A 23,242-nucleotide genomic window follows, 5' to 3' on the forward strand; every position below is an offset into this window, starting at 1 on the left:
GCGTTTCTACTGCCATTTCTCTCTGTCATCATTATAGTCACAATTTCTTTGTTGTGAATGTCTGGCTTTTTATTGGTATTGGAAGCAGAATTATTCTCTTTATTACCAGATGGGTTTGCAATGCACTACTGACCTTACTAGCGTGGGATGGGTTAATATTGTAATTGTCATTGGTGCTTACTGAAATGTATAATTTTTCCAAATGGTAACATTTTTTTTAAAAAAAAATAGGCTAACTCTTAAATATAGAAGAGGTAGACAGCTTTTTTTAAGATGAACAATACATCACTTACCCCTAGGGTGATGAAACAGTTAAAATAAGAAATGAAAATGAACGGTAGATTTCTCAGAGAAATTCCACAGTTTTATTTTTAGGGCATCTGATTTGCAGTTTAGTGTAAATACGACAATAGCATTTGTCAGGATACTTTCATTAATAGCTTTCCTTGGTCACCTTTCAGATTACCATAAAATAATATTCTATTAAAAGTATTAACTGTTTGAATCCAGTAACCTTCTCTAATTAATGGGAGCCAACAATCACGGTATATATTGCATATTGAGTGATGAGTCTTCTTGCTGTGACTAATCAAATGGTTAGTTCTTTACTGCGGAAGCTACGTAATCCATTTGTAGCAATACTAAACATAATTTCTTGGCAGGTAATATTGTTAGGATATATATATATATATATATATATATATATAAAAATATATATTTGTATGCTTTAATAATAAACATATAGGTATGCTTATAGCTTGTATTCATCCTTTAAAAAGTCTTGTACAAAAAAGGGTCAGAGTGTATAACAAAATGCATACCGTGAATTATATTTAACTACTAAATAAAATAATAAAATAGTCTCCATTAAGGATGGGATGTCAGACATTTTTAGATCATTTAAATTTAAATAAAAAAGCTGAATGTATTTGTTTTTAACCCCAGCAAGTACAGAATCTATTCATTGCTCCACAATAATCCTGTAGAGAAAATCTTTATTCTTTCAAGTAAAAGTCTTAGGTTCAGTAAATATTTGATATTCAATGAGAATATATGAACGTCCTATATTTATAACTGGAATATGTTGAAACACAGCATTTTACATTATGAAATTGAAGCACAATGTTAAATGTACTGTAAAATCTATTGTTGTCCATAAAATCCTTTCCTATTTAGTTAACAGTTTAACCCCTTTGTTTCCTTGAAGGCCAGGAATTTACTAAGAAGACTGATGGTATAGAAGGGGTTACTCTAGTGTAAATAATGTCATATTGTAAAATAGCACACAACTAGAAATTATTTTATTTTGTCTCTTACACATTGAAAATAGACCGAAACCACAACATTATGTGGATTGCCTAGATTCACGAAGGCAAGGCAGCACCCATATTCAAAGCGTTTTAATTTTAATATGTGTTTGAGCATCACCACCACGTGGTACACTCATCAAGAGCAGATGAGCATTATAGAGCTTATTCGAGAAGAATATTTTTTCTTAGTCAACATCACATTCTTTTTTTTTTTCTCCTGCTAGATCTTGCTTTGTACTCGGAGGCCATTTTGATGGGATCGAATAATATTTTAAGATGGCCGCTTTGGCATGAGGTTGGTGGAATTTTTTTTGCCTAATCGCTGCCCTCCTCCTTCCCGCCCGTTGATTGCTTTCTTATCGTGCTAATTAGCAAGGAAAGTAGGACAATATATGAAGCTGGCATGACCTATTTACATCTGCCACCACCCTTCTGCAGCAGCAAAGCTGTCCTTGATATTAATTCAATTAACATATTTTCTAATTCGCTTTTCTGATGTGTGTCTATGAGACATTTCTTCTTTTCAATTGTGCTGATTGCAGATTTATTTGAAGGTCTCTATTTATTAAGTTACATAATAAAATTAATTTAGATTCACCAAAAGGAAATAATTTTAGGATTCTTGTACTGTTTTGTTTATGATTTGTTAACACATTTGGTACCAAATAATTCAATTCCCGGCTTTCTAAACACCACTATTAAATTTATGTAAGGATCTATTACTATTATTGTTTCAAAGTAATGTATTGCTATAGCTAATTAAATTGTTTTCTTAAACACTGGATTGGTCAGTTTTATGCATACAAAATAAATATAAAATAAACAAATTAAATGTAAGAAAAAGGAAGGCACGCAGATGTTTAGAGCCCTGTTTTAATTTTGACTAGTTTGTAATACAGACATCAGAAACATCTCTTTAATACGGACAATGGTATTTATACGTTTTTGTTTTTTCTAAGCTTATTTACAATCTGTAGAAAATGAAAGAGCGAGTTTGAAATTAAATGGTGCCACTGAGTATTTTAAAAGAAGTTGTCTTAGAAGAACAATTACCTGTACTGTAAATAGGCTTATGTCTAACATAAGCTTTAACATTAAAATAGTCCGTAAAGGACATGATGTATGACGTTAACAACGTGTTTAATGTTCCGATGGGTGGATGGCGTCTCAAAAACATTTTACCTGTAAACATACCCACATTAACGTATGAAGTACAAAGGGTTCTACCTAATGGCAAGCTATGTTGTAGCACCACCCTCATTCAGGGATGGAAGTGGAAATTGCTGGGAACAGCGTTTTCCATCTGCACCAAAGGATGTGCCAATCGGCAGTGTGGGTGGTGGCTGCAGTCCCCAAACCCTTATGGTGGTGACCCATGGAGCAGACGGCATACAAACCCTTGAATGTCTGCCTACTCTAGTGGAAGTAGGGAACATGAGGCCTTTAGGTCTGGCATTATTCAACCGACTTTTCCCCACCCACTCTTGATATGCTTTTGTGACTCATTTTTCAGCTGTTTTATTAGGCCCTTTTGTTTGTACATGCATCCTTTTAACACAAAAAAAACGATTGTATGTGGACCCTTTATACAGAAAAGAGCCATCAGGGATGAATTATTGTGATCCAAGGTATTCTTCTTCTTCCGGAAAATAGAGATAATCTTACATTGAGGGTTTTATGGCATTTTGCGATAAAATTTGATATTTTTATGGATTTCATGTAATAGTTGGCATTGAAAACTATTAACAAGTGCAAAGGTTTATTCATTCCTCCAATTTAACTGAAATGCCTATATAAAACCTTATACTGTACCTTAAAGTCTATTAAGTTATGGGAATGTTTGCATATTTTTTTGATTAGAAAATTACGTTTTTGTTTAGTGAATTGTTTATATTAAAAAAAAACAAAACAGGACATTAATGAAAAAGTATGTTATACGATTATTGTATTTAAAGAATTTTACTCGGTTATACATCTCACACACACTGCAGCACTTTATCTGTACCGCTGAACAAAGACTGAAAATTATATGTGTCCTCACAAACATGGCTGATGTGGTAATTGTTCTAATATCTAATCTGCCTCTTAAGGAGTTAATATAAGTGCTAAATGTGGCATAATTATTAAGAACAATAGTTTCCTTGGCGACTGTTCAATATTTAGCTCTCGGTCCTATAAATACCCATTATAAATACGCCACATTTTGCTGTTAAGTCAGGCGAGATTTTCTATGAAACTGGTGTATAAAATAACAAGTTTTAATAAGAGACATATGTGTTAAGTCACCAATGAGTAGGCAACAGAACAGATCCTCCATTGATTCCCTTTGTAGATCAGTGAAGGCATTCTGTTTCTCATTCTGAATTACCTCCTTCCTCAGGTTAAGACAAGATCACAGGAATCCACTTTCAGTATCTACAGAGATGTTGCAGCATTTGTACAGAGCCGAGTTGGCTGTGATGACCACCCGTGAGATCGGCTATTTTAAGGTATATTGCTTTGACATGTTGTATTTTTTTTAGATTTTTTTTGTATTATTTTTAATCTAACATAAAAATAAACAAAAATATTCTGGTAAATTTATCTGTTTGTGACCAAGAGTTTTAGTTGCTTATAGAAACATTCGTGCCATTTTTTTTCACAATTGTTTTTTTCTTTTAAGAAAAAAACAAAAACCCAGAAGCTCCACTTACATCTTTACTATAATATGCAGAGTGTTCCAGTGTGAAAGACTCTGCACAGGCGTTTGGCCTTACAGTAGTTAATGATCTGGTATAAATGGGTTGCACTAAGCCTCAGTCCACCCAAGCCTGTCGATGCTTGAAGAGCATTGCACGCACATGCGCAGGAAACCTGGCGTTTCTGTCTGCCAGAAAACAGGAAGCAGCTGCCAGTGATGTAAACAAGCCCGTTTAGCAAAACAGAGGGCATCGGTGAGCCCTTTTTCAGGATCGGTTAGACATACACTGGTTCCTGAAAAACGTGATGGTGTTTGATTGAAAAAAAAAAAAAAAAAAAAGACTTTGTTAACCCCGTAACTCACATCAAATATCGCCCTATAGGTGTATTTCGGGTAACACTTCATTAGCCCTACTTTGATAAAAATTTGAGCCAGGGGTATATTAACAAACATGTTGCTTATGCTTTATAATAAGCTATAACAGATGTTAAGATCTGAGACCTGGGCCTCAGGGGTTATGCCCCTGTCTTTGGTCATCTTGGCAGTTTGGTGGTGATTTGCTTTGAAACCATTAACAAATACGATAAAATATTGGTGCATTTTTAAATGATTATATGTATAATTTAAAAATGGCTTTATGGGATTCACATGAAATAAACCCTGCTTGGTACCCGAGACATTGTATTTGTGCCTCTCTGGCCATTCTGTTTAGAATTATCCTTGTGAGTATGTTTCTCATTTTCATAACTTGGAAAGGCTCAGACTTTTTTCTTTTACACTCACTTTAAAAAAAAAACCAAACCTGTTATGTAAAAATATGTAATGCACCCAAACACAGCTGTGCTGTATTGAAGGGCCTTCCTGTAGAGCCAGCGTCTCTTAAAACCATGGGAAAATCCAAGCATTTCAGACAATACCTCAGAAAAAAGATTGGGGACTTCCACAAGTTAGGTTCCTCCTTAGGAGTAATTTCCAAACAACTGCAGGCACCACGATCAACTGCGCAAATAATGGCGTGCAAATATAAAAATCACGCGCGCGCACAGATACTGCATTTTCAGGAAGGAAGGAGGCACACATTAGCTCCCAGGGCTGGATGTACTTTGGTCCGTGAGCTTTAGCTTAACCCAAAAACAACAACAAAGATGCCGGTGAAGGGGTTGGACGGATCAAATACCAATGTCTCTACATTAACTGTTAAGAGAGTCCTACATCGCCACAGCCTGAAAGCTGTCATACCCAGAAGAAGCCCCTGCTCCAAGACTCGCATAACGAAAGTCTATCCTTTTGGAACACAAAGTGAACTGTTTATCCATAATGATCAGTGCCATGTATGGCGGAAAAAGGGAGGAACACCATCCCAGCTGTGAAGCATTGGGGAGGCAGTGTTGTGATGTGGGGGTGTTTTGCTGGAAAAGGGACAGGTGCACTTCATAAAATAGATGGCATCATGAGGAATTATCTAGAAATACTGAGGCAACACCTCAAGACGTCTGTTAGAAAGTTAAAATTTGTCGCAACTGAGTCTTTCAGGAAGACAACGATCCTAAGCATACCTCCAAAGTTGTAACGCAAAGGCTGATAGACAACAATGTAAAAGTATTGAGCTGGCCATCACAATAAGTGTGTCTGAGCATGGAGGACCACAAACCTGCTTGAGTTACACCAGTTCTGTCAGGAGAAGCTTGAGGACGGCCACCTCAAGTGATTTAGGCAATGTCACCAAACACTAACAAAGTGTATGTAAACTTTTGACTCATTGGAATTCTGTTGAAATTCTGGAACTAATTCTGAACCGATTCTGTCTGTAATCGATTGGTTTAACATTTTTTTTGCGTGTAATTTAAATAGACTAATGTCTTGTGAGAACGAACATGCTTTAAGAATCAGGGCTAATGTCGGTGACAACGTTCCCCCATTTGGTCTAACTTCTTAAGTTCCAGATTTTACCACTGTTTATGTGAATAGGTAGTTATGCTGTGGTATTAGGGTATGTTATGTTTGGAGGGATAATGTGGTGGTATGATGCTTGGAGTGGTTGTAGGAAAACAAGGGTCTTGCACATTACAAGATCAGTAAGAACGCCCCTCACACAGAATCCGTCTTCAGTTTTTTGAGAGGCTTATCTGACTCTTCTGTTTGCTGGTTAATAAAATTATGTTGAAGTGAGAGTTGTACAGAATTGCTTTCTCTGTCATGTCTTTGATGTAAGTGTCACTGGTGTTACTTTCCTCTGATCTAAATATAATTGGCTTGTAACTGATTCTCAGTGAGATTAATGATGGCCACATGTTACATATTTCAACCAAAATAATTAGAAACTCTACAAAAAGAATAAGGAGAGTAGGTTTCTTTTCTAAGCACTCTGCATTTCCTTTTGGTCACTCTGTAGTATATTTAAGTTACGAGCACCATTATTTTAGGGGAGTCATGTGAACCCAAACTATCTGCCCGCTAATGCTCTCCCAAATTGAAGTACTGTTTGTTCATGCCCTCTTTTCATACCCCAGCTAAAAAGTCTTTTAGATTTACATTACATTGGAAATACAACAGCATCTTTGTTCCTGCTCTTGGGTCTGGCGTTGTCCCCAGTATGCTCTCATTAATTTGATACCAATTTCTTATAGCTACTCCACTTTCTAAAGGCAATTGTTTTCCCTGGAAATTTTATGTTTCAAAGGACATTTACACTGTAGACATCCTTACTTTTTATGTGATGACGCAGCAGAGATTGCGAGTAACAACACCAAGTTACTACAACTTCAATCTCAGCATTGCAAGTATTATTGAAAACATGTGATATGTGCCAGTGGCCCCACTGATGCATTGTGTAAAATTGTACATGCTGTCAACAGTGGCATATCTGTAGGGTCACAAGTCCCTTTGTCACATTACTGGGACAGAGCACCATACTGGTCAATTGTGCTTTTTCATTGGGCCTCTGCTCATTGGACTTGTTGAGTATATCAGAGATCTCCTTTGTAACCAACCCTGTTGAGAAAGTAATCATCTCTTCCCTATGCATCCTGCTGATGCAGAGCACCAGAGACATGAAGAAATATAGAGGGATGTGGAAGAACCCATCATAGATGGTCTGTTAATGACATGTCCTCTTCTTTTTTTTTGTTTTCAGATGAAGAGTTAGTAGATGTATCTATTACGATTCATTAAAACATCTGTAAAATGTGTAGTCAGGGACCAAGCTGAATTAGCTACCATTATGGCACTTTAGCGTGACCCCAACATTACTTGAAGCAGGACACCTTTGATGGAGGGTGTAGGTAGATGTTGGGTTAGGGTGGTAGTTCAGGAAAAGAACAATAAACCAGCCATCTCACCATGTACTGAAGCAGTACACAGGAATAGGATGTCATATTGTGGCACTCTGCTTTAGCACAATCTGTTTGATGGGGCAGCTGGATATTGCACGAAAATTGGGGCTGTCCTGTGCAAAACAGGATACTTGGGAGGTATATTTTAGTGGATTCTATTGAAGGAAAACTGATTGATTGAAGGAAATTTAAGTTGTCAAGTTATAATAACTGCTATTCACTAAACAACTAAAATACAAAAGTGTATAAATGTATGTATTCAGCTGAGAGCCGGATTCTGTAGATTTAACACTGACCTGGATGTGATGATACTGCTTTAGCTACTTATGTGCATGGGGTAATGGTGGGGCCTGGGCCCAATTTGGGTGAATCTGGAAGCTTTGCTAGAAGTGGTGATTTATTGTTTATTAAAAGGATCTCTGATTATAGCAATTATCAGTAGTGGATAAACGGTATAAAAAGCTGGGTTGGTTGAAAACAGCTCACCAGCTCGCATGTATGTGACATCACTACTCCACTAAAGCTTTGAAGCTATACAACAGACATGCCATTACTTCCATAATAATAATAATAATAATAATTATTAGTTCCAAAGTAGGTGTAGTCTACAATTTAATGTGATTAAATAATATATCCGGTTGGATATGTAAATTGGCAAGTAAAGATTTGTTTTACCTTCTTGATTAATGTAAAATTGTTTTTATGACACGTGCTAATTTACTATGACATTGCATCCAATGCATATTTTGTATGACAGCCCAAAATGCACAATGGCACGAGAGATGCTTGTAGGATGGTCCGGACAGTAGAGTATTGTGGTAATCGCAAATTCTGGGAAATGGATATTTCTATGATTTATGAGAGAAAAAATATTACAGCCTCACGACTTCCTAATTTCTTATAGTGGTTTTGGCACCTAGGTAAAAAGCCATGACATATTCAATAAGCATTGCTTTGTGGACTAACAGAATAAAAAATAAGGTATATGGAATATGGGTAATAAAATTATAGATTGCCTTCAATTATTTGTGCCTAAGGACTATGCGAGTATTAGTATATATGACCAGTATGGTTGACATTAACCCCTTCAGTTGCATAATGGTTCAATAGAGTTTTATACATCTATGTTTTTCAATGCTTCTCTTACCTTTTTTGTACTGACAGGGTTTTTCGTAAATAAAATGTTAAAAAATAGACAGACAAACCTAGTATTTGTTTAGCATCAAAAATATGTTGGCAAATCCTGATTCCAAAAGTGTTTAAAGCACTACAAATAATATAGTTACTCTGTAGATTTCCAACAATGTCATATTTCTTTTCATTTAAATGTAGAATTTAAAATGACAGAAACTTCTAGACAGCCAAACAGCCTGGGGACAATGAAACATCAACCATGTTGCTTGGCAACATCAACAATATGACCTCCACAAATGCATTACCCAGTCACTTTACATTGTCTTCTGACATTTATTCTATGGCTTCAGAAATGTGTGAGAGAGTTAGCCATTATATATATGTATGAGTGTGTTAATGTACTGTGTATCAGTGGGCATTATATATATATATATATATATATATATACCGTGTTCTACAATGCATTAATATGCACCTTGTTCAGACTCGCACATTGCATTGCATGCATGTAAATATAATGTGTATGAGACATGGTAAAATAAATATTCCATGTATCGGTGTGTATCGTATATATGTACTATGTACTACTGTGCATTATATAATGTTTACCGCTCATATATGCTTGCTGTGCTTTTAGTGTCTATGTATGTGTGTGTGTATGTATGTATGTGTGTGTAATATATATATATATATATACGCAACCCATGTAAGTATAATGTAAACGTCATTACATCATTGCGTGCACTTGCCCCCTTCCCCCACAAATTCCATGACAATTTCACTATATATATATATATATATATATATATATATATATATATAAATATACATTATCCCACCATATAGGGATAAAATGTTGTGTCCTCCTCTCGGAGAAACTTCAGTACCTTAGGTTTACCTTTAGTACAAACTCTCTGTTGTACTAACATGCACTAAGGGAATAGTAGCACAACTGTTAGTAGTATGAATTAGTATTTATTAGTATAATTACAATAGACAATAGCACTGCTTTTGATGTAGTTGAACCTGAAATGTATCTTATGTATAGTATGTCTTCGGGGGTTTTATTAACCCATGCAGTTGAGCGGTTTGAGACAAACATAATCAATTTGGTATTTTGGTGTAAATAGCATAATAATTCAATAGTTCTTAATGATATTGAAATGTACTAATACACAGTATTTATGACTTCTGAACCTTTCAGAAGTAAGTGGGAATAGAGTGAGACTAGAATGTTTCTTTAATAAGAGAGGCTTATGAACCATGCAAGCTGCAGTCCAGTAGTCCATTTAATTCCAGTGTCCAGAATATATTTTCCAGTGTGCGCCCAGTAAAAGGTGGCACTCAGTTCTCCAGGAAAGTACAACACTGTTGTATTTTGTCTTGTACCAATAGTTAGAAAGTATTTAACCAGGAAGGATACATATAATTTTGTCTTGTTTTCAAGTATGCCCTGGGTTCACAAACATTACATTGTTACAATATACAGTATCTCACAAAAGTGAGTACACCCCTCACATTTTTGTAAATATTTTATTATATCTTTTCATGTGACAACACTGAAGAAATGACACTCTGCTACAATGTAAAGTAGTGACTGTACAGCCTGAATAACAGTGTAAATTTACTGTTTATTACTGGGCTTCTGTGTACCTTGTTTCCTTATGGTGAAGTATTAAATCTGGCATTAAGATTTTCACTACTCAGGGGCTGCCATCTAATTAGCCAAATCTGCCTCAGGACACAGCCAGCTCTTACCCAAGAATGGCTAATATTGTTTTAATGAGCTATGCTTTTAAAACTGCATCTGCCAGGGTAGATGTGTGTGAATTCATTTTGGTTAACTCTTTGAGCGCAAAAGGGAGCCCTTAATTATATTCTCAGTTTTCATTCTCCACAGAACACAAAGAGTCAACTTCTATTGGTCCATAAATTGGCTTAGTAGTCATGGAGCACCAAAAGAAAATGCAGAATAATAATACTTCAGCTCCAGTTGTCCAGTTTTAAAATATAAATGGCCATATATGATTGGGCACACAGGCCTGTTTGGCCTATGACGTTTTACAGTAGATCAAGTGGGATATTCAGGAGGGCTACAGGTCACAAATATCTATAATTTCTGCATCACTGCCAACATCCAATGTATACCGCAGTAAGCATGTTATTTTAGACTCATAGGACTAACTGAAAACCAGGAATATCCCTCCCCAGGCGTGATGTACACCTGTATCTGTTCTTCCAAAAGATTCCACTTCCATTTTCACACTGAGCTTGGTTTTTGTTTCTTCATATTAGTTTATTATATCAATTAACATTTATTTTTGAGCTCCAATATAGAATTTGACAATAAGAGTAACACACGATAAGTCAAGATAAGGAGAAGGTGGTTCTGCTCATGCAGTCTTACAATCAACAAATGATGTTCATTACATCTCCTCACTCATCTCTAAATACACTCCTATCCGCGCTCTCTGCCCATCTAATGATCTCCTTCTGTCCTCTCCTCTGACTTCTAGCTTTCATGAACCATTTCAAGAATTCTCAAGGGCTGCCCCTATCCTCTGGAATGCCCTCCCCTGGCCTATCCTTCTTCCCCCATTCCTTTGGTCCTTCAAAAGATCCCTCAAAACCCACTTCTTTAAAGACGCCTACAACCTTATACGTTAACACCCTTCCTCCCATTTTTCCTTTAGCTCACCTTTCCTAGTCGCTCTCTTGCAATACTTATACCAGTGTGGCTGGTCCATCCCTAACAACGGACCTTTTACCTCTTGTATGATACACCTTAACTCCCTCTAGATTGTAAGCTCATTTGAGCAGAACCATCCTCACCTGTTGTTTCTGTAAGTCAAATTGTTATGTTTTATACTACTTGTTATGTCCTGTCTATCTAATGTACAGCGCTACAGAATATGATGGCGCTATATATAAAAAAAAAAATAATAGTCACTTTTGAGAAGCCATTCTCCATATCATGAGATCATCACATCAGTCACATGTTTTGACACGGTAGACAATGTCTTATTATCAGAATGTAGTCATGATGATACAGTCATCCATTCTTTCAAGGAACAAATTGAAGGAACGTGACAAAGAGAAAAGCTTAAGGAATTTGAGGAGAGTAGAAAAAATGGTGGCATTCTAAAGTTTTTTTCCCCTTGATTTGCCATGAAATGTGTAGTTTAAAAGGCATTGTAAAAATGTTATTGCATTAGGCAGTTAAGCTTCAACATTTGCTTAGATATTGATTTTAATTGATAAGTAATATGAACTTTCTTAATAATCAGAGTAACAAAAGTATTCTAGATGTTCTCTATCATGCCTTCTCTCCAGTGGTTGCTATGTTTATTTTTAAGAAATTGCAGAAGACAAAAGTACAAGCTAGAAAATGGGGTTATAAATAAAGATATCAGATACCTTTTTTATGTTAAATTGGGAAAATCAGAAATGTCCAGTTCACTTAAAAAACTAGACTGGGAATTAAGATAAGGAGGGTAAATGCCCATGTACCCAGCACAAATAATGAAGAACTACACGTGTTTTCCATCTAAATCTTAGCTTTGGTCTTTTAGTTTAGACAAGGCTGCTTATTTATTGTTGCCATAAATATACAAGTAAATAGAATTGTTCCAATTGACACCCTGTTGTATATAGCCACATAATTATTCCAAACACACAATGGTGGTCTCACAGTGGCACCGTTGTTGGTTTTGCAGGGCACACAAAAGCAGCTTTAAAGCAAACAATGGGCATTTTATAGGCTGTGTATGAGACTGCAGGACTAGGTTTGAGTAAATGTTGTTTTTATAGCCTATCCCCTTATTCTACCGCCTCTTCCCCCTACCCCTTACCCCCCACCCATGGCTGCTGGTCCATGGGGCAGCTGCAGTGTCTGTTGGTAAACACTTTTCCTGGGTTAACATATTTATTCTGATCTACTTCTCTCCTTCCCCTTTTCTCAATGATAGCACAATGACAGCATTGTTAAGGGAGGGTTTCAATGAGGGGGTCTCTGGGCATGTTCCCAGCATTGTCAATGGGGGTGGGAAAAAAAAACAGCCTAGCTGGGAGAACCAGACCAGACTCAGACAGATGCCTAAATTAGCGACAAAGCCTTTTTTCAGTGTCCCCTTAGACAAGACTGGCCTGTTTGTGTGTGTGTGCGTGCGTGCGTGTGACAGTGTAAAGTGTACTTTAGTGCTGGTTGCATGTCTGCCCATGTTAATTAGTTTCTTGCATGCATGTCTGATAGGGTGGCAATGAATATTTTTGTACTGCGCTATGGGAAGCTTATGTGCTGGGAATGGGGGATGGGATTTGCAATGCACTGAATAGTGCAGGCATAATTTTTTTTAAATAATAGTCTAAAATAGAAAACAGAGGGAAGATGGATTCTTGGATGGATTTAAACCTCATTAATATTATAATCATATTCTTATTTACCTAGCCTTTTTATCTTTTTAAACCTACATTTTTCTCATTATATTTCAGTGCATGCGTATCTGGGAATGACACCCGGATTGCACGCATTTTCCTGATTATATATACTATGAGCATTAAGAAGCAGTTGTGTTGTTATTAGAAATCAATATTCATGTAAAATCTTTCTACCTTAATATGTATGTGCGCATATATTTGTGTGTGCGTGTATGTATGTATATATATATATATATATATATATATATATATATATATATATATATATATATATGTATGTGTATGTGTGTGTGTGTGTGTATATATATATATATATATATAAATATATCCTGGATTTTTCTCTAAGAACAATAAATTGTCTGACACCCCCATGACATGATTAGTAAATCAGTAAACCCATAATGACTCACCGACCTGTGTATCAAAGAACATGTATGTATGCCACAGATATTAATTAGCTTGTATTCACAGCCTTTTGTGTTCCAATTTTATTTATGTTTATTTTTATGGACTAATACTTTGTTGCATTTGTGTTGGAACTATGAGACTTAGATATTAATTCCCAATGACAGTAGTTGGGTTGCATCAAGATATACAACATGGTGTATATTTTATGAAAAGACAACAAGGGACGATGGTGCTGAATAGCAATTGGAAAATATGTATTTTTCATTTTAACAATAATTATGGTATTTTATAATTTCTTGCTCAACATGGTTTAGTTCAGTTGACCCGATACATTTATGATAAGCTGTCCCCATCATTGCAATGTTTTATTATTCACTACTTAGAGGCTGGAGGAAGAACTGATTCAATTGACTCACTATAAAAAAGAATTTGACAGCAGATAAAAACTTTTTTCCTGATGTAAGATCTTAATCAGTCCTTGATCTTGTCTTAGGAGTCATAATAGCTTTATGCCTATTCTATGCATGTTTAAATTCCTTTACTCTTCGAGCCTCTACCACTTTTGATGGGAGGCTGTTCCATTTATCTACCACCCTCTTAGTAAAGTAAATCCTCCTTTAAAGTAAAAGCTCCATTATGTAGGTATAGGTGATGTTGGCCAAATTCAGTCTCGCGTTGCCTCATTTTGCTAACATGCCTCCTTTAAAATGGTCATGCTGGCAATATTTACATCAGCACAGATTCATAATTACACTGGCAGGAGCACTTCGGAAGCAGCAATATTACCGCGTAGTTATTAATGAATGAATAGCCAATGTCTTGATTCAACAGAAATCGGTTTAAGAGAGAGAGGAGCCAACTCAGCGTTGTGCCGCAGACAAAATAAAAAGATGGAAGATAAAATAAAAGACAAAGGAGGGGATAAAATGGGGACAAGCTCAATGGAAATAGGACATGATCAGGAAGATGAAAGGACTCCAAGCTGTCACAGTATTTGAAGAGCTACTGTAACCGTCAAATTGTGGGTAGATTGGCAGAGCGCTTCTTAATTTATGCCTGCTGCTATTGTACAGATGCCTAGCTTTAATTTATTCTAGGGAGCGATGGGAAAGAAAGTGGGGGGTGTTTTGGTGGAGAGATTGAAGCATGTATACCAATGGGGGCTGTGGAGGAGAGAACAGATCCTGTGTCTCTTGCTGCTGCCATGTCTTCATTGTGTTCATACCGTGTATGTATTCAGTAGGGAAGAGCTGTATTCTCTGGAAGTCTGGTCTCCCTGCCATACCCCCCCCCCCTTCAGATCATTGGATTAAGGCAGACATTTTGAATCGCTGGCATATAAAACTAGTGTTAACCCGATCAGTGATGTAGAGGACAGCACAACCTTTATATGCTAATAAATTATCATTACAGTGCTGCTAGTTTAATGGAAAATACTGAGTTCTATGTATGTTTGTTTAAGGAATAAGCTTTTATGTAAAGCTTGAAAATCTGAGTTCATCTAAGGCTGAGTTCTAGCCTTCCTTCTGTATATTATGACTGCAGATTAAAATACACATGTTTTAGAGATATACATAAAAACTTCCAGTATTGGGAGAAATGTGTTTCTTTTGATACATTGATAAGAGTTAGGGATTTATTCACTAAACAATAAATTGTATATGAAATGTTGCATTATGCTGGCCTAGGTTGGTCGTCATTGCAGGAGAAACTTTGCCAGTGTTGGCCCCGCAAAATGCATAGATTGCTATTTCACTATAGTTCAACCACAATGCCCACTTTGGTTAATAAACCCCAGGAAATGCATACTAAAAGCATTACATCACTATACGACAACCAAATCACTGATAAGCCTAACTGTGCACAAAAGAGTCTTTAATATAGTTCTTTGCAGGCAACATCTAGTGTCTGAAAGTTAGGCTTTTGGTCCTCTGCAATAATTCAGGTTTTGAGGATCTCCTGCTTTGGACTGTAAAATATCTTCTAAAACATATGTTTAAGATCACATACAAAAAGGTGGGGTGTTGTAATGGAATCTGAAAGTGTGTTTTCCTTCCTATTAAATACATCACCAATGTAAATCTCTATTTATTTCTAAGCTTACTATAGAGCTGAGCTAGAAACAAAAATCCCAACAAAACCTGCTGTTTGGGATTATCATTATATTTTAATACCAGTTTTTACGCTGCAGACGGGATGTGACGGCTGATGCACAGATCTCGGCATACTATTTTATGTGCCGATTCCTCAGTGTAACACAATGGCCTTTTCCCCTGCACACGATGGTTTTTAACTGCCACATAATGGAGAATGTATCTTCTGCAGGTCCATCTTCTATTCTTCCTCCATACATCATCCATGCCATGCGTTACAGTGTGCTGAGTTCCATGTGAAATGACAAGGACAGGATCCATAATTATGTCCGATAACACAACCATCTTTTCAGACAATTTAACCATTTATTGACAAATGGTTATCATTTCTATCTTCATTACAAACCATTACAGCCTTAAAAAGCACAGGGACTTATAAAATTATTAGCTTTCTATGAGTTTGGTGTTCTGTAAAATATGCTTGACATTGAGAAAGATATTTTTGCTTGAACAGTAAATCTAAATACAACCCATGACTTTGTATTTCAATTTATATTTTGATCTGTAAATGCAATATATAATAATATAAGATCGTGCTGTACAGAGGTCAATTTTTTTTATAATGAAAATGTACATGAAATGCATTCCCTATGGGATAGTAATCAAAATGTTTGAAAAACACATACAGTGGACAGACCATTATATTTAAAATATAGCCTTGCACCAAGAGCTGACTTTTCAATGACTGTTATAGCAGATAACAATGAAACGTAATGAAAATAATGCTGTTGCGCCTCCGAAAAAGTCTTTGTGGCATTGTTTACACATCATGAGTTTAATAGATACTATAACAATTGTGAATTGTGACATACCTGTTATTAGTACGTAACAATTTCTCACGCTAGCTATGTCTTAAAAGCATCAAATGACAGCTATGGCTAGCTTGGCCTTTTTTGGTCATTTTAATATTTTTTTTTAAATTGCTTGCCTAGCTGTTGTTCGGAAGCCATCTGAAAGATGGAGCAAATGTTTAAAATAAAAGCTTAAATGAAAAAAAAAAAAACACAAAACAAACAAATGAAACCCATGACTTCATCTTTTATGGATATTTGCAGAGAACTCACAGCTCTAATATCTGATATTATTAGACAGACTAATTCTGCACAGGAATGTTCTTCATTAGAAAGATATATCGTGGATTTGCAAGTATGGGAGGCGACTGTTTTTGTTTAAACACACAAGGAAGATAATGTTTAATAATAATTCACCGACTGGTTTAGCTGAGTAAAGTTTCCATGGATTTGAAGGGAAATGAGGAAAAATGAAGCTTCACTTTCATATCGTTACACATAAGATTGCTATATGTGTGCTATATGTTAGCTTGTTGAGCATTATGGGAGATGTAGTCAAGAGCAGCTGGAGGATCAGTTATTGCCTGTTACTACTAACCATTTTTTTCACATATTGGAATATGATTGTATGCTGGACTCTGGAGGATGGAGAGTACCCAAGGTACTCTCCATCCTCTTAAAAAAAGCCTTCACCCTATCTGAATGCAAAGGGATTGCATGAGTGCCACATGTAGAACACACTCAAGCGTGCTTCTCCCAGTGTCCAGCCTTGTATGGCTAACAAAGGCTGCATTCACTTGGGTGTTACAGAGTTAGTATGTTGTATTGTATATAAAGGATCTATGTTGTATAGTGAATTGCCCTTCAGGTAATAAGGGATGATTGGTTAAAAAGTTAAAAGGTTCCAATCTAAAATTCTGTGGCTCTTGTGATTTGCTGGTATCTCTACATCAAACTAGATTTGTGAGCGTGGACATTGTCAGTTCTTTTTTCCCTATTGTATAATCAGATGTGCATGATGTTGTCACTTGGAGAACAGAGACATGTCAGGACTGCAGGGTGACGTTAAAGGAGACATCCATATTAGATTGGTTCCCATGTTTTTTTTTTGCACATTAATTGTATTCATGATTGTATTCATGATTAATGCTATATGCCTCATGCCTCATATTTTACATGGTAAAATACTTGTGAATATAATATATGTTGATGTAATTCTATAGAGAGAAGAATGTAGGAGGTGTGGTGGCCATATACAATGTCACAATTCATTATCTTTACTGTATTTCTGCACAAGGCATATTTATTAAATCAGTTGTGGCTGCTTCATACATAGCCTTTTGCTACAAGCAATTGTTTCCAGCCTCGGAACACCAGAATGCCTCGGATGAAAGCATGTCTGTGTACGGCATCCAATTTGATATCAAAGAGAGTTCCGTAACTGCTGTTGTTGAGCCTATAGGTTCCTCATTGTTAAGTGAACAAATTATGGTGTGATCATTATAATGAAGCCTGTTCACATGATATGTTTTAACTGATGGCCCATCAAAGCCAGTGTCATTGAAAAACATCCAGCCTTTTTAAGATTTATAAGAATAATAGCTATAAAGTTGCATATCTGTTGTCCACCCTAGGTCTTCAGGACCAGGTCTTATTAAGACAGGTGGATCAATCATTGGCCTTTTCTTTCTGATAGCTCCCGTGCTCACGGATGAACCTGCACTGACAACTAGGCAGGACTATTTCTGCGAAACAACATCCCTAGCACAATGATGGCTGGACATTGGCACTCCAGCTGTTACGGTCTCAATCCGCCTATAATTAGCTGGAGTGGCAAGGTCTAGCCATCTCTGTACTAGCAGATATTCTATTATGGCATGTTAGTAGTCTACAGTCAATGAATGTTATAAAAATGGAAAGGTTGCATTAATGTATTCATATTATTTCACATTAAGAAGTATTATGTTGGAGGTTGGTAACTAAAAATGTAAACCTTGCATGCATGTTATGTATCTTGACGTACAGTATATTATCTTTATTGCTACAAATGTATTGTGCTTAAAATATCAACAATTTAAGGTTTTCCTATAAACCTTTTTTTTTGAGCAAATGGTCTGGTCTGTTTCTTGCCTTTTATGAAACATAAATTGCTTTGTAAAGTCTTTACCACGTTGATCTGCAAAAGATGTGCCTGTAGGGATAAAAATTTCCATATGAGGAAAGCTCCTTAATGAATATGTGGATAATGTGTTTTCTCCAGAAAGGCTGGTTGGCCCAGTTAAAGTCACGTAATCAGGTTGTGCCTTGACTTTGTAGAAATAAGGAGATTAACCCCTTCAGTGCACTGGGCAAGTAGCCAAGTCTCTCAGCAGTAAACAACTGCGTGTCATCTTTACCTTTGGGGTATTAACGTTTATGCTACCAGAAAAAAGGAACAAAGAATACATAAGCGACCATTCTTGCAGAATGTCACTGATGCCCATGAAATATAGATATATAAAGCATATATTGGAAGAATAAGCCCATAAAGACTATGGTGACATTATGTTTAAACTTATAATTCCACCTGTATACCCACTGCACATATGTCTGGGCATGGGGTTAGCAGGGTAGTCTCTTGGGTTGTTTATTAGGGAGAAAAGGGCCTGTTTGGCCATCCGGATTTGAGATTAACTACCACTCAGCTTCAGTTGTCTGCATTGCTGAGAGCAGCTCTACCAAAGAGGAAGCTCTTTTTTGTTTCACTCTCTTGAAGGCAAATCATTCTTGGCAAGGGGATGATAATTGTGTCCAGAAACCCAGGTGCAACTTATTTTTCATTTGGGAGAAAGGAACATCAGTATCCCTGGCTAATTTTCATGTAGTACACCATTAAGTGCAATCCCTGAATTTTCAGTGTTCTTTTCGGTACAGTGTAGTGGTGGTATATATATATAGCCAACATTTTAGACCATATAAAACTTTAATTATTGGAATGCTCATGATACAATTTAATAATGCTTTTCTGTTAGTTTTAACTACTTATTTGTAATGCTCTTCTCTTAGGATATGCACAGTTGTTTACTGCAGATTGTGGTCACCCTAAGTTTGACAAATAGTAAGCACTTTAAGTTACATCATATTTTAGCTTGGTAACCTCTTGTACTAGTTCCATCATTATAAACCTCCCAATATGAGCTTCAGTGCTAGAGTTTACCAATCTCAGGTTTTGTTGTTACTTACTGGTTAAAGTGAGACCAAAATAAGGAGAAAAGTGTGACCAGAGAGGTGACCAAGTCTATATATTTTTATGTTAACAATATACTTGTGTTAAGAAGATGAGTAATATATATATATATATATATAGAGCACTCTAATTAATTTAAAAAGTGATGCTTTTCATTTTAACATCGATGTTTCAGGCTTTTATCAAGTATGCCTTTTTGCATTAAAACTTAAAAGCATCACTTTGTAATGTCCTCAGAGTGCTCATTTCTTGTTGCTGTTTGTATGAAGAGCCAGGCTATCACTGAGGCAAGGTAACCCTGGAGTCTAGAGTGTATATATATATATATATATATATATAAAATTATTATTATTTATTTATTTATATATATATATTTTTTTTATTCTCAAAGTAGTTCCATTGTCCCCCAGATATACTCCCCATACCCTCTACATTGCAGTTAAAGAATTATTTGCATAAACAGAACCTGTTCAGTTGTCAACACAGTCCTTTCTATGATGACATTACTACTTTTAATAAAAAATCCAAGAATTGAGCATGCTGTGGTTGATTAAATGGTGGGATGCTTATAAATGTCTACATTTCTTCATTTCTTCCACCCTATTACAAATGTCTTTGCTCAGTATGCATCATAAAGATCACTTTGGCCTTCACCTATATTTCCCTGATCTCCTTTAACCAGAAGCATGGGTGCCCACAGAGTAGTGCAAGGGGGCACTTGCTCCACCCCACAGAAGTTTGTTCTCCACAAAACGAGCAGAGAATCCCAGTGTTGACTTGACTATGATCAGGGCCGATTAGAGGGACTCTTTAGTATATATGCCTTGGATGTAAACATAGCCCCATTTTACTCAGATGGCCTCCCAACAGACTGTGAGCCCTCTTGTCATGCGTGCTCATATCATTGTTAATTCTGTATATTTTCAATTTAATGTTATTGTCAATTTTGTATTCTGCCCTATTCTGATAGCTCTATGAAGTCTGCTGGCACTCTATAAATAACATGTAATAATAACAGGGTGATTTTATAATAGAAAAATACATAAAAGACTGCATTACAGGCGGACCTATTCATAAATTCAAACTCTTTTCCACTCTCATAAATAGAAATTATATAAATTGTGTAAAATCGCCTACAAAAAAGTCTATAATTTCTGAGATACGTATGTCACTTAAAGGAGAACAAATACTTGCTCTAGACAAAATAAAATCAATAAATTAGTGATAATCAAATCAAAAGAATTTTGAATAGAGTCGTTTTTTTAGCATGCAACGTATTGCGGCTTCATATCTGCCACAAACAAAAGTATAAACTAAATATGTACTCTAATTGCCACATCTCTTTAGTTCCTAAGGATAGTCAGATTTTATTAACTGCCTTATGTTCTAGATTATGTACCTGCATCTGGCCCATGCTTTAAATCTATCTGTGTTTTTTGAGGCTATTGGTTGCATGTTGAAAGGACAGTTTTTAAATGTGGAGCAATCGCCGTGGCAACTAATTGAATACTCCTGAGTGGTGAACTTTAGAACCCAAATTGATCCAAGTTCCAGCCTGAAATGGGATTCCTTTTATAATTAAAAAACCCACTTTTTTTAGAGAAAAATGTGACTGAAAATCAATTTTATATTCCAAACACAACCAAATGATGTTTTGTTTTTTTATTCTTTCGTTGATTGTTTCGCCTTCCCAGTACATGTGTCGCTTTAATGTGTTTAACACTCCTGCCCGAAGCTCGAGTGTGTTAAGGATGTGATTCAAAAAAGTTCAAATCAACTCAATCATCACACTTTTTAATGAATGTGCAGTGCATTCTCAGTCACTGTAGAAGCTGATTAAACACTTGTAGAAGTTACATCTCAGCTTAACCATCGGGTTAAAAAAATGTGATGGATTTGATGTGGTTTGACCAAATTACATGGCTAAAAGCTTCCATTTCATGTAACAAAATGCATTAGAGGCTTTGAATTACAGAGTAATGTGAATTATTTTGGAAGTTACATATAGCTTAAGGGAGCGAGTATGCATAAAAAGCTATTTTTTTAGATTTTATTTTATATACTGAGTCATAAGTCATACTTTATGCTATGACCATTCTGTATTATTGCAATTGTCCCTCCTCCACCCAAAAAAACCCCCAAAACAATAATACTAAAATGGCCCTGTTTGTTTCACACAGCCAGTCCTACGTCTCTGCTTGCTTGTCTGTGTAGCACAGACGATGCTTTTGGCCTGGGTTACGTCTCGTCTTGGTTGTCAGGGGAGCAGCTAGGGAGACCTGAAATATGCACAGAAAGGCCCAGCCTGTCAAAGTGTCTAAGATGAACCATTGCCCGGTTCCTCTGCAGCTGGGCGCAGACATGCCTCAGCCCTTGTCTGGGGCCTGGGAATGGCAAAGCCTAGTGAGGTTCAAGGGCAGACTTGATATTCATTAGTCAGGGGCCTTGATGTTCCCACTCTATTCCTCTCTGCTTTTTTTCTCTCCATCTTTTGACACATTCCAATGTGCCTTTGGAAGAGTGGAAAAAAAGCTTTCCTCCCCCTATTTTCTCTGTTTGTCCTTACACAAGACCATGCATAAACTGTAGCATGGAACAAGGGGGCCGCCAGGATATTGTCTGCAAAAAGCCATTCAAGTAAAGAAGGCCCAGACTGCAAAGGTCTGTCTGGTCTGGTCCCTTAGTATCCTGTACACCCTTTAATTGACAAAATGGTCTTTTCAACTTGACCATGCACATTCTTCATGCATTAATGACTGCTGTCTCCCCACCCTTACCATGCATCTTGTCTGCCATGGTGGCACCTGCTTTACATTTTCACAGATGCTTATCCAAACAGGATCATGAACCTTTAAATGAAAGAACAAATCTTTACTCTCTTGTAGGTGCTAGAAAAGAATGTTATTACGATGTTTTAGCTGAGCCACCATGTAGATATCCACACGTACATATTGGTCTACAGACAGATGGATACCTTCTTTTTTTTGGATCCCAAAGGTGTAGTGGACTTTTCAACACATATCTTTTTATTACCTATTATCTAACCTGATATATACACGCTTAATAGAGTGTAAGCTCACAAGGGCAGGGTCCTCCTCTGTACCATTTGTACCAATATGTGTTTAATAGTATTGTCCATTTTATATATTGCCAATTTAATGTTGTTGTTAGTCAGGGCCGGCCCAAGGCCAAATGCCGCCTGGGGCGAATTTTTAAATGCCGCCCCCCCCCTTATTTACCCTTCCTCGCCGCCCCCCCCATTATCTACCCTTGCCCCCCCCCCTTGTACTTACCTTTCAGCAGTCCTGCGGCGAGTCTCCCTGTTCGGTCTCGGTGCCGGCTTGTAATGCTGAGTGCCGGAAATCTTCCGGCACTCAGCATTACAAGCCGGCACCGAGACCGAACAGGAAGACTCGCCGCAGAGGAGAGAGAGAGGGGCGCCGAGCGGGTACTAACAGCTTGGTAAGCTCGGCGCCCCTTTCTCTCTCTTTCGCTTTTAAAAAAAAAAAAAAAAGGAGCTTGGGGCGGCATAGTGCCACCCCTTCAAAAGTGCCGCCTGGAGCGGTTGCCCCACTCAGCTCCATTGTCGGGCCGGCCCTGTTGTTAATCCTCTGGAAACAATGCTATGGAATCTGCTAGCGCTCTATATATTGATAGATTATGTATCTGTTTACATAAATATATTTATACACGATACGGTAATAGGGCAATACTTATTTTTTTGCCTAAATTTTAGCTGATATAAATATGTAAGGTTAAACAGAAGCCTCT

This window comes from Sceloporus occidentalis, unplaced genomic scaffold (assembly GCF_023333645.1).
Source record: "Sceloporus occidentalis isolate IW3139 unplaced genomic scaffold, rSceOcc1.0.p SCAF_26, whole genome shotgun sequence".
Taxonomy (NCBI): domain Eukaryota; kingdom Metazoa; phylum Chordata; class Lepidosauria; order Squamata; family Phrynosomatidae; genus Sceloporus; species Sceloporus occidentalis.